A 13,447-nucleotide genomic window follows, 5' to 3' on the forward strand; every position below is an offset into this window, starting at 1 on the left:
CCACATAATTGGAAGTAAAACACTCCTTAGCAAATGCAAAAGAATGGATCTGTCATCCACAGTGCAATCAAATTAGAACTCAGGATTAAGAAACTCATTCAAAACCACACAACTACATGGAAACTGAACAACCTACTCCTGAATGACTACTGAGTAAATAACAAAATTAAGACAGAAATAAATAAGTTCTTTGAAACCAATGAGAACAAAGACACAGCCTACAGAATCTCTGGGACACAGCTAAAGCAGTGTTTAGAGGGAAATTAATAGCACTAAATGCCCACAGGAGAAAGCGGGAAAGATCTAAGATTGACACCCTAACATCACAATGAAAAGAACTAGAGAAGCAAGAGCAAACATATTCAACCACTAGCAGAAGACAAGAAATAACTAAGATTAGCACAGAACTGAAGGATATAGAGACATGAAAAACACTTCAAAAAATCAGTAAATCCAGGAGCTGCTTTTTTGAAAAGATTAACAAAATAGATAGAATGCTAGTCAGACTAATAAAGAAGAAAAGAGAGAAGAAACAAATAGACACAATAAAAAATTATAAAGGAGATATCACCGCTGATCCAACAGAAATACAAATTTCCATCAGAGAATACTATAAACACTTCTACACAAATAAACTAGAAAATTTAGAAGAAATGGATAAATTCCTGGACACATACAGCCTCCCAAGACTAAACCAGGAAGAAGTAGAATCCCTGAATAGATCAATAACAAGTTCTGAAAGTGAGGCAGCAATTAACAGCCTACAAACCAAAAAAAGCCTAGGACCAGATGGATTCACAGCCAAATTCTACCAGAGGTACAAAGAGGAGTTGGTACCATTCCTTCTGAAACTATTCCAAACAATAGAAAAATAGAGGATCCTTCCTAACTCATTTTATGAGGCCAGCATCATCCTGATACCAAAACCTGACAGAGACACAACAAAAAAGGAAAATGTCAGGCCAATATTCCTGATGAACATCGATGCGAAAATCCTTAATAAAATACTAGTAAACTGAATCAAGCAGCACATCCAAAAGCTTATCCATCACGATCCAGTCAGCTTCATCCCTGGATGCAAGGCTGGTTCAACATACACAAATCAATAAAGGTAGTCCATCACATAAACAGAACCAATAACAAAAACCACATGATTATCTAATAGATTCAGAAAAGGCCTTCGATAAAATTCAACACCCCTTCATACTAAACATTCTCAATAAACTAGGTATTGATGGAATGTATCTCAAAATAATAAGAGCTATTTATGACAAACCCACAGCCAATATCATACTGAATGGGCAAAAGCTGGAAGCATTCCCTTTGAAAACTGGCACAAGACAAGGATGCCCTCTCTCACCACTCCTATTCAACATAGTATTGGAAGTTCTGGCCAGGGAAATCAGGCAAGAGAAAGAAATAACAGGTATTCAAATAGGAAGACAGGAAGTCAAACTGTCTCTGTTTCCAGATGACATAATTGCATATTTAGAAAACCCCATCATCTCAGCCCAAAATCTCCATAAGCTGATAAGCAACTTCAGCAAAGTCTCAGGATACAAAAGCAATGTGCAAAAATCACAAGCATTCCTATACACCAATAATAAAAAAAACAGAGAGCCAAATCATGAGTGAATTTCCATTCACAATTGCTACAAAAAGAATAAAATACCTAGGAATCAACTTACAAGGGATGTAAAGGACCTCTTCAAGGAGAACTACAAACCACTGCTCAAGGAAATAAGAGAGAACACAAACAAATGGAAAAACATTCCATGCTCATGGATAGGAAGAATCAATATCATGAAAATGGCCATACTGCCCAAAGTAATTTATAGATTCAATGCTATCCCCATCAAGCTACCATTGACTTTCTTCACAGGATTAGAAAAAACTACTTTAAATTTCATATGGAACCAAAAAAGAGCCCCTATAGCCAAGACGATCCTAAGCAAAAAGAACAAAGCTGGAGGCATCACACTACCTGACTTTATACTACAAGGCTACAGTAACCAAAACAGCATGGTACTGGTACCAAAACAGCATGGTACTGGTACCAAAACAGATATATAGACCAATGGAGTAGAACAGAGGCCTCAGAAATAACGCCACATATCTACAACCATCTGATCTTTGACAAACCTGACAAAAACGAGTAATGGGGAAAGGATTCCCAATTTAATAAATGTTGTTGGGAAAACTGGCTAGCCATATGCAGAAAACTGAAACTGGACTCCTTCCTTACACTTTATACAAAAATTAACTTAAGATGGATTAAAGACGAACATAAGACCTAAAGCCATAAAAATCCTAGAAGGAAACCTAGCTAATACCATTCAGAACATAGGCATGGACAAAGACTTAATGACTAAAACACCAAAAGCAATGGCAACAAAAACCAAAATTGACAAATGGGATCTAATTAAACTAAAGAACTTCTGTACAGCAAAACAAACTATCATCAGAGTGAACAGACAACATACAGAATGGGAGAAAATTTTTGCAATCTATCCATCTCACAAAGGGCTGATATCCAGAATCAACAAGGAACTTAAACAAATTTACAAGAAAAAAACAACCCAATCAAAAAGTGGGCAAAGGATATGAACAGGCACTTCTCAAAAGAAGACATTTATATGGCCAAGAAATATGAAAAAAAACCTCATCATCACCGGTCATTAGAGAAATGCAAATCAAAACCACAATGAGATACCATCTCATGCCAGTTAGAATGGGGATCATTAAAAAGTCAGGAAACAACAGATGCTGGAGAGGATTTGGAGAAATAGGAATGCTTTTACGCTGTTGGTGGGAGTGTAAATTAGTTCAACCATTGTGGAAGACAGTGTGGTGATTCCTCGAGGATCTAGAACCAGAAATACCATTTGACCCAGCAATCCCGTTACTGGATATATACCCAAAGGATTATAAATCATTCTACTATAAAGACACATGCACATGTATGTTTACTGCAGCACTGTTCACAATAGCAAAGACTTGGAACCAACCCAAATGCCCATCAATGACAGACTGGATAAAGAAAATGTGGCACATATATGCCATGGAACACTATGCAGCCATAAAAAAGGATGAGTTAATGTCCTTTGCAGGGACATGGATGAAGCTGGAAACCATCATTCTCAGCAAACTAACAAAGGAACAGAGAACCAAACACTGTATGTTCTCACTCATAAGTGGGAGTTGAACAATGAGAACACATAGACACAAGGAGGGGAACATCACACACTGGGGCCTGTTGGGGTTGGGGGACTAGAGGAAGGATAGCATTAGGAGAAATACCTAATGTAGATGACGGGTTGATAAGTGCAGCAAACCACTATGGCATGTGTATACCTTTGTAACAAACCTGCACTTTCTGCATATGTACCCCAGAACTTAAAGTATGATAATTAAAAAAAGAATTTCTGTTTTATTATCTGCTTGGCACCTAGTAGGTACACAATAAACATTTGTTGACTGAATAACAAACCTTATTTTGAAAAACTAGAAAAAAATGTAATTTTGGAATTTTACATTTTATCAACTGTTGAACATGAACATTTATTAAATTTTATGGTGCAATTTAAAACATAGTAACTCTAGCAAGAGATAGGTGCTTATCCTGAAAGTAAAAAGTGTAGCAGAGAATATGGAAGGATAAATATTATTGGTAGGACCTGGTGTGCAATTGGAATTTTCCTGGAGTTTCACAGGGTTCTCCAGCTTGAAAGGGCAAAAAGCAGAAGTTGGGATCTGGAGCAGAGTGGGCTCCACCTTCAGCCATCTCTGTGCCCAGCACATTGGAGATGCAGCCTGCTAACCACTGGATGTCACTGTTGTCTCACGCTCTTCAGTCTGGGTGTCCTGTCAGGTCTCTTTACGCATGAATATGCAATGTCCTGGTTTACAGCCGTGACAGAGGGCACAGACTCACCTGTACAGGCCTTCTCAATATGGAATCACATACTGTTCCTACATAAAATTGATTTCCAGTTCTGAACAACACAGAAAGGTTTGAAGACATGAGTGGTCTCAAGTGCGGCTCTCAGCTTTAGTCTCAGCCCTAAAACAGCGCTCAGGAGTAGGAACACAGCTGCCAGGACAGTTCCCTGTCACTCAAGAGCTGATAGGCTTTTCTTCAGGTTGAGACCTACAGGCAAGGACTGGAAATCATTTGGGTTTCACAGCTGGTTTAGATGATATTCAAAAATAACACCAAAATTCTTCCATTAAAGAACAAAACAAAAAAATAGGAATTGAAGAACAAGGGTCAGTGACTAGTTTGTGTTGAAACATGTCAGCTGCTCTTACTTTGAATGAAGTTATTTGCAACACAAAGTTACAGCTCACCTGGGAAGTTTATCTTCAGCCAGTCTCATTAAGATCTCCCAACCTGCAGGCAACACCTGTTTGTCTCCATTACTTACCCACCATATAAATATAATAAATGGACGAGTTGCTATGGATTGCTTAATTGTGGCCTGCTGTCTCCTGTTGGAGCCTTTGCTCACATTTATTGATTTCAAGGCATGAATAATCCTTAGAAACTTGCGCCACTCCCATTAGGAGTATTTCCTTTAAAATTCATTTATTCAGGCCAGACCCTATGGCTCATACCCTATGGCTCATAATGATTGATTGAGTCCAGGAGTTTGAGGCTGCAAGGAGTCGTGATTTTACCACTGCACTCCAGCCTGGGCCACAGGGTGAGACCCTGTCTCTCTCTATATATTATTAAATATATATAAATATAAATAAAATAAAATAAAATGTATTTATTCAGTGACTTACCAGACATTTGTTGAGTGTCATCTCTAAGCCCCACGCACTGTTTTAGGGGCTGGAGATACAGCCGTGATACAACAAACAAAGTCTCTATTACTGCGGAGCCCACATTCTAGTGTTTGATAGAGATTAAACTAAAGGAAAATTGCCCAGATCATTTCTGTAGGTGTCAGGAGGCAGATCTGGCCTTCCATCACCAAGAAGGTGGTTTAGTAGCTCAATGAGTAGATAAGGCTTTAGTGAGAGCCATCACATCCCAGTATAGGAACGGCAACAGCCTGGAGCAGCCGTTTTCTTCATTTTCATTTTTGCTCCCTCCAGTCAGTTCACAAATAGCCAAAGAGATTCTTTAAAATCAAATCTCATTTTGTAGCTTCTTTGCTTCAAGTCCTTCAATGGTTTATCACTCCTCCTAAAATGACAAGACAATTCCTGTGATGGCTGTGAGTTGGCACCTGCCTATTTCCCCAGCCTACGCTGATAGTCATACTTCCACTGTAGAGATTCACTGGTCATTTTGCCCTTCCTCTAATTGCCAGGCACTTTTCTGCATCAGAACTTCTGTATATGCTGTTTCCTTTGACTGGAAAGCTCTTTTCCCATCATCCCTCCCTCCCCTCACATGCAAACTCACCCTTTAGTGTCAGCTTGAACTGCAGCCAGTTCTGCAGGGAAGCCAGTCCCCCTAGGTCAATCAGGTTTCCCTAGTTCCATAGCCCTTCTTTTTTTTTTTTTTTTTTTTTTTTTTTTTTTTTTTTTTTTTTTGTTTCGAGACGGAATCTCGCTCTGTCGCCCAGGCTGGAGTGCAGCGGCGCAATCCCGGCTGACTGCAAGCTCCGCCTCCCAGGTTCACGCCATTCTCCTGCCTCAGCCTCCCTAGTAGCTGGAACTACAGGCGCCTGCCGCCACGCCCAGCTAATTTTTTTTTTTTCTGTATTTTTAGTAGAGACGGAGTTTCACTGCGTAAGCCAGGATGGTCTCAATCTCCTGACCTCGTGATCCACCCACCTTGGCCTCCCAAAGTCCATAGCCCTTCTAACATTGATGCCCATCATACCCTCTCAAACACCTGAGCCAGCACATTGTTTCCCAGTGCTATCTCATTCCAGTCGCTGAACAGTTTGGCAATTGACCTCTACAATGTGTCAAGGTATTGGTTCTGTACCTGCCACGCTTCGGGTGGGGGGTCCTTATCGCAAGCTGGCCAAATGGGTAATCTGTTTCCCAAATCTCATAATGGAGTCTGCCTCCCGGGACCACTTCTGTAACCGTCTGTCTGTCTGTCTATCTATCTATCTATCTATCTATCTATCTATCTATCTATCTATCTATCTATTGGTTTTGGGGGAACAGGTGGTGTTTGGTTAAGTTCTTTAGTGGTGATTTCTGAGATTTTGGTGCACCCATCACCCAAGCAGTGTACTCTGTACCCAATGTATAATCTTTTATCCCTTACCCACCTCCTACACTTTCCCCCGAGTCCTCAAAGTCCATTGTATCATTCTTATGCCTTTGCATCCTCATAGCTTAGCTCCCACTTATGAATGAGGACACATGATATTTGGCTTTCCATTCCTGAGTTACTTCACTAAGAATAATGGTCTCCAATTTCATCCACGTTGCTGTGAATGCCATTATTTCATTCCTTTTTATGGTCGAGTAGTATTCCATGTTTTGTGTGTGTGTGTATAAAATTATGAGATATATATATAATTATATATATATCTCATAATTTATATATATAATTATATATATATATCTCCTAATTTTTATATAATCTCATAATTTCTTTATCCAGTCATTGATTGATGGGCATTTGGGCTGATTCCATATTTTTGCAATTGCGAATTGTGCTGCTATAAACGTGTAAGTATCTTTTTCGTGTAATGACTTCTTTTCCTCTGGGTAGATACCTAGGAGTGGGATTGCTGGATCAAATGGTAGATCTACTTTTAGTTCCTTGTGGATCTCCACACTATTTTCCAGAGTGTTTGTACTGGTTTACATTCCCACCAGCAGTGTAAAAGTCTTCCCTTTTTACCACATCCATGCCAACATCTATTATTTTTTGATTTTTTGATTATGGCCATTCTTGCAGGAGTGAGGTGGTATCACTTAGTGGTTTTGATTTGTATTTCCCTGATCATTAGTGATGTTGAGCATTTTTTCATCCTTGTTGTTCATTTGCATGTTTTCTTTTGAGAATTGTCTATTCATGCCCTTAGTCCACTTTTTGATGGGACTGTTTATTTTTTTCTTGCTGATTTGTTTGAGTTCCTTGTAGATTCTGGATATTAGTCCTTTGTTGGATGTATAGACTGGGAAGATTTTCTCCCACTCTGTGTGTTGTCTGTTTACTCTGATGATTATTTCTTTTGCTGTGCAGCAGCTTTTTGGTTTCAGCCCCATCTATTGATCTTTGTTTTTGTTACATTTGCTTTTGGTTTCTGAAATCTTTGCCTAAGCCAAGGTCTAGAAGGGTTTTTCCAGGTTTTTCCGATGTTATCTTCTAGAATTTTTGTGCTCTGTAACCAACTGTCTTCGGTTGGGTCCCCTGAAAACAGCTCTGACATAGAGATGTATGGGCAGCAGTTTATTGCTGAGTGCACCGAGGATCAACACGGGGAAGGTGCAAGGGAAGTGATATTCCTAGAGAGGTAGAACTGCGATATAGTTTCAACAGAAGCTTTGGCCAAGCCCAGAAGGGGCCCTGGAGCTGGGATGGCTCTTCAGAGTTGTTCCATTTATAGCAAGGGACTACTGGGCCTTGGAACCTGCAGCCATTAGCCCCTGGGTGCTGGTTGCTTCTGAAGAGGGCAGTATACTTTGAGTAAAGCAGCTTTTTTCAGCCAAGGGCAGTTCCATCAGAGAGACACAACTGTGAGCAGCCAACACCTTTGGCTGCTGGGAAGCCAATACTTCAGTCTGAGGTTGGGATCTTGGTGGTACAGCTGAACCCCCACTACAGAAATCCTGCCAGACTTCACACAGTGGGTTTTCAAGAAATTATTGCTGGGTTCTTTTAGTTCTATAAAACATGAGCCTGTTACTATTGCGGGACTTTCCCCCTAGTTCAGCTAAAGACAGGGGTCCTTATCATACGGCCAGGACATCTGTAGGCTCACAGACGATTGAAGGGTGAGAATTATGGAATTTACTGGGCAAAAAGGAAAAAAAGGAGGGAACAGGGACTTTCCTCAAGGCCAGAGTTCCTACTGGGGAGCTTCCCACCCCGCTGTTCGAACCCCAGGTTCCACACAGGAAGAGGAGGGGCCAGGATCCTCCCTGCTGCAAACAGATGGAACCTCGTTGGCTCCACCCCAGTGCACATTCCTCCCAGTGCGCAGGCCAGCTGGAGTTTTTCCAGGGACCCGCTCCCACGTGGCTTTCTCACTATCTTGACCCTTCTTTGCTTCTGTCTCTGCTCTCAGATTTAATTTTTGTTGACTCATCATCTCTACCTTTTATTCTTCTGAATATCTTCACCTGGCAGAAAAGAAAAATTGGACTAAAATGTCTACTATCTAGCAGGCAGTATGCTGGGAACTTCACATATGCCCTCTTTCCAAATACTAACATTTATTCCTTTTGTCTTCCAAAATTTGTTAAAACTCTTTATTTTACCTCTGTTCCATCATCTTTTATTTCTGAGATTTTATTTCATAAAGTTGTTCTAAGCTTCATTTTTAAATGAAGACATCTGGTGATCGCATGTACACTCATTTCAGGAATGAAATGAAAATAGAAAAGAACCAAAAAGATATTTCCTCAATAGCAGTTAACCATATTATGAATTGCTTCATTATTTTATTAAGTTACTAAAATTGATACATACTTCCTATTTAACTGTAACTTTGCAATGGCAAGAACTGTTAATAAAGGTCATATATTTATATATGTGTATATTATTAGATTTCTGCAAACAATAATTGCAATAAGAATAAATTTTTTTTTTTTTTTGAGATGGGGTCTGGCTCTGTTGCCCAGGCTGGAGTGCAGTGGCTGGATCTCAGCTCACTGCAAGCTCCGCCTCCCGGGTTGACGCCATTCTTCTGCCTCAGCCTCCCAAGTAGCTGGGACTACAGGCGCCCACCACCTCGCCCGGCTAGTTTTTTGTATTTTTTAGTAGAGACGGGGTTTCACTGTGTTAGCCAGGATGGTCTCGATCTCCTGACCTCGTGATCCGCCCATCTCTCCCTCCCAAAGTGCTGGGATTACAGGCTTGAGCCACCGTGCCAGGCCAAGAATAAATTTTTAAATGAATCATTTCACGGCTCTTCATAAGCCTACTAAATCCTGTATCATGCACTCTATAATTCTTAATGAGATATTTATTGCTAGTCTTTTGTTGCCCCAACCAGGTAGTAAAAATGAAATGATGTCACCTGGATTGCCATATCATTTTGTCTATGTGACCTAATATCATTTTTTAAAAACTTGGATTATTATATTTTTATCTTAGAATCTGCTCACTGTTTTGATCTATTTCCTCATATGGTTTTAGGTATCTCAATATTCAGTCTAGTGGAATTAGCACAGTACTAGAAGTAAAATAGCCTGGGTTTTAGAATGAGCCTTGGTTTTCTCACATGTGAAACAGAATTGATGTTCATATCATATGTTGCAGTGAGATCAGTTAAGAAAAACTATGGAGAAGAGCTTTGAAAACAGCAAGATGTTGTAAAAAATGAAAGTATTATTACTAAAATAGAAAAATATAAGAAGAAAGAAAAGTAAAATCTATTCACTGGCAGTGGCCTGTGTTGCAGGCACTTTACACAGGTTATTTCACAGCCATGCTGCGAGGCAGGTATTGTTTATCCCCATTTTATGGATGAGAATGCTGAGGCCGAGAGAGGCTCAATAACTACTTGATGCCATTGATTGGTAATAGTGTCTGAGTCCCAATTCACATCTAGCTCTTTGGATTCCGAGTCTTGCCTTCTTTCCACTGCACCAAAAGTGACTCTCAATTAATTGTGGATAATCAGTGGAAATCAGTTTACTCTTGGGAATCTTTCCATTTATGCCCCCTCCCATTGCTTTCAAAATCACCTCTGTTATGTTCCTTGAAATCTTAGAGAGGCAGTGGATTGTAATTTAAGAATTCTTGCTTATAGCAGCACAGTTTACCTTGTTGCCCATATTTGTTCTGGATCAAGGGATCTGAACCCTCAAATACATGCCAGCACTGCTAGTTACATGTATTTTTCTACGTCTAATTGCAAGCCTTAGTAAGAAGAAATGGGTTTGAGGATGCATCTTTCAGGTCAGTTCCAGAAGGTCGGGAGGTGCAAATGAGCTGAGCTGTTGATTCAGTTGAGATCATTTTGATGAGCACATGCTTGCATGTGGGTCTATAATGTGGTTCATCTCCATAAAATCCCAAGCTTTATGAGTTTGAAAGCATTAACTCATGTCTTAGAAACATCCCAGATAGATTATTATAATTCTTGGTGTGCTGCCTGACCATCTGCTTACCTACAGGAATTACAATCACATGTAATGGCTCTGCTCAAACCTAGGCTCAGAAAAGAAATATGAGAATACCTGAGTCCTTTTCTGTTTTGTCGAAGCAGCACTATTTTTTTACACCCTGCTCAGCATAATAATGAAAAATGTGTTAATTTGTGACTTTTCTTGCTTCAAATTAATCAGAATAGGAAAATACTTAGTTGTGTACTTTTTGCTCTTGTTGTTCCATGAGAATATATTGATCATCTCATGCAGCATGCAAGTCAGTTAATGGTATTTAAATACTTGCTGCCTTGTATCCTGTCACGGCTTCTACTTAATTTCACTTTGCAGATTTAGCAAAATCACAGTGAAAAATATACAGCAGCTCTGGTAGGTCATCTGGTCAGGGTTTTAATGGAAAAAGTAAGGGAAAGTGTGAGGCAGAATGACCAGATTCCCATAATGTTCCTCCTCTCCTGATAATGGAATATTAATTTCTTAGCTGCATGTAAACAATATAAAAACCACACTTAACCTTTTCTCATCCCATTGCATTCTTCACATGACTTCATTTGACTATATTGACTTTATCCAGGTATAAAACCCAAATAGATTCCACAGTACAAAAACTACTTTTTTTTTTTCTTCTCTGAAAATATAAGTGTTTTATTGTAAAGACTGGTTATAAATGAAGGTAATGTCACAATTTAAGGCTTATTTGGTTAATTATCTATTTGATGGCCATAGATATACCCTTAAGCCCTGGGCTACTGGAAGACCAGGCAAGAGAGTGTAAATTCATCATTACTCTGGGAAAGCAATCAAACCTCACAAAATAAAAAAAGCCAGATGTGGTGGCTCCCACCTGTAATTGCAACACTTTGAGAGGCTGAGGCGGGAGGATTGCTTGAGCCTAGGAGTTTGAGACAGCCTGGACAACATACTGATAACCTGTCAAAACAAAGAACTAAAAAATTAGCTGGACATGGTGGCATGTACCTGTAGTCCCAGCTTCTTGGGAGGCTGAGATGGGAGGATTGCTTGAGCCCATGAGGTCAAAGTTGCAGTCAGCCGTAATCATGCCACTACACTCCAGCCTGAGCAACAGAGTGAGACTTTGTCTCAAAAAAACAACCAATCTATCCCTTCCTCCCTCCCTCTCTCCTTTCCTTCCTCCTTCCCTCCCTTCCTTCTCCACAGATATTGTATTGACAGCTGTTAAGTGCTGGCACTGTGCTAGTCTGCAGGACACAGAAGCGAACAAGCAGTCACAGCACTTGCCCTTATAAGCATCACACTCTAGTGGGTGAGACAGACATGAAACATAATTTCTCTGAGAACCTTGGGAGTACACTTGTTGTGCTTGCTATGTTTGAAAATATCTGGATGCTGTGAGAACAATGGAGAGGAAATGAGGAAGAATAACTAGCATTTCCTTAAGTGAGATTATTTTTCTTGTTATTTTGTTGTCAGAAAGAAACATTACAGAATTCAACAGGCCATTTCTCATGGCTTTCTTTTCTACTTTCCTCTCGACTTCTTGGTCATTCTCAGCAATTGCCTGTGGGTGTTTTGAGCAAATGCAATTTTATGGGGAAATAGTTAGAGTTCCAATGCCTTTACTTAGTCTAAAACCACTATGCACCCTGATCCCCGAAGCTGACATTTTAAAATTAGTTTTATGTTTTATTCTATTTTCTTAGACACACTCCTAATATTGTCTTGTTTAGGTGCATGTATTTTTCAAATACTGCTAGCTTTCAACTAAAGACAGAAGTCTAATTTCCACCTAAGCTGAAAGAATTTCTAAGAGTTTTATCCTAAAAAACAATGCTGATCTTAGCGGGTAACTAGGGCAGGCCACAGGGAGGAAATGAAGAGGGATTCAGGCATTCTGGTGCAGGGACAAGGCATGGGAAAGCAGAGAATGAGCTGGTGCAAATCCCAGGGCCTAGCATTGTGTGGGTGATTCTGGTACTCAGAGTTTTGGCTTTGAAATGTGGCTATAACCTTTTTAAAAATTTTTAATATTTTATTTAATCCAATATATCAAAAAACATTATCATTTCAATATGTAAGCAAAATAAAAAAATATTAATGAGATATTTTGCATTATTTTTTCATAGTAAGTCTTTGAAAGTAGGTATAGCTATTAATTTTTTTTCAGCTGGCTTCACTTCCTCTTTGTTTAATTATAGAAGGTCTTCCAAAGTATGCCTGGGAACAGTAATTCTGTGGAATGTTAACAAGTGTTAGATGAAAAAAAGAAAAAATAAAATTATCTATGGTCAAATAAGTTTCCTTTCCTTTTTTTAAGATGGGNAGCAAAATAAAAAAATATTAATGAGATATTTTGCATTATTTTTTCATAGTAAGTCTTTGAAAGTAGGTATAGCTATTAATTTTTTTTCAGCTGGCTTCACTTCCTCTTTGTTTAATTATAGAAGGTCTTCCAAAGTATGCCTGGGAACAGTAAGTAATTCTGTGGAATGTTAACAAGTGTTAGATGAAAAAAAGAAAAAATAAAATTATCTATGGTCAAATAAGTTTCCTTTCCTTTTTTTAAGATGGGGTCCTGCCCATGCTGCCAGGGCTGGAGCAATCCTCCCAGTTCAGTCTCTCAGATAGCTGGGCCTACAGGTGCGGGCCCCCAGGCTAAGCTCCAGTGAGTTTCTTTACTGTAAGACTTTTCAGAAAATTTCAAATCCAAAATGCATTGTGAATCATCAAGAGAGGAATCCTAAGCAGTTATGCTCAAATCTATTTGATGATGACCCTCTTTTTTATAGAACATCTCCTAGGACTAGCATTGCATACAATGAAGTTTGGAAAACATTAGGCTTAGATTACTTTCTAAATAAATTTATTCTATTGAGGATAGCAACGGATGTCAGGGAAGATGCTTCATGACATGTAGCATAGCAGGGAAGAAAATGGGTCTGGGATGAAAGTGTTGTTACAGATAATCCACAAAATGGCTAATTCACAGGGAACAAAGTCATTGAAAGAGTTGACGTTACTATCATTTGATTTCACAATGGCATGGTGAAGATGCGCACCAGTGTAGTTTTTATATATACTGTGAGATTTGGTGATAGCAATTCATTGCTAGTTCTTTAGGACCCGTTATGTAAAGTTAGAATCATTTTGGATTGATTCTTTTAATCCACCAGAGTTGATTTTTTAAAAATTCTTTTTTCACTCA

Source organism: Rhinopithecus bieti, unplaced genomic scaffold (assembly GCF_001698545.2).
Source record: "Rhinopithecus bieti isolate Rb0 unplaced genomic scaffold, ASM169854v2 scaffold_65275, whole genome shotgun sequence".
Classification (NCBI taxonomy): Eukaryota; Metazoa; Chordata; class Mammalia; order Primates; family Cercopithecidae; genus Rhinopithecus; species Rhinopithecus bieti.